The sequence below is a fragment of the Otolemur garnettii genome, unplaced genomic scaffold, assembly GCF_000181295.1.
Source record: "Otolemur garnettii isolate 467f Iridium unplaced genomic scaffold, OtoGar3 scaffold00012, whole genome shotgun sequence".
Taxonomy (NCBI): domain Eukaryota; kingdom Metazoa; phylum Chordata; class Mammalia; order Primates; family Galagidae; genus Otolemur; species Otolemur garnettii.
The window spans coordinates 11,390,674-11,391,155 of NW_003852407.1; positions in this window are offsets into that span (position 1 = coordinate 11,390,674).

Consider the following 482-nt stretch of genomic DNA (forward strand, 5'->3'; position numbering starts at 1 on the left):
ATATTCAGCAATGAGGTATGGAGCACTTTGCTCTATGAACTTAATTGTCCAACCTTGTATATGGGCATCATCATCTATTCTTTGCACATATACAGATTTTTAATTTTTCTTCAATTGTTGCCTCTTAATCAGGACTTAATACCCCAACAACAACAACAACAAAACCTTTGAGCAGTGGTTCTCAACCTTCCTAATGCTGCAACCCTTTAATACAGTTCTTGTGAGTCACGACCCACAGGTTGAGAACCATTTCCCTTGAGGGTCCTATTCATATCTTTGACTTGTTTCCTGTAAAATCATCTTTTGTAGTGCATAAAATAGGTGCTAGTCAAAAGCATTTGTACAATAGATAGTTAGCCAATAGTTAAATGAACAAATTACAGAGATGTTGTCTCAGACCTACAGAAGATCACAATACAATACATAAAATACATTAATCAACCAATGAAAACAATACTAGAAAAAATATAGTAAGAGATGTA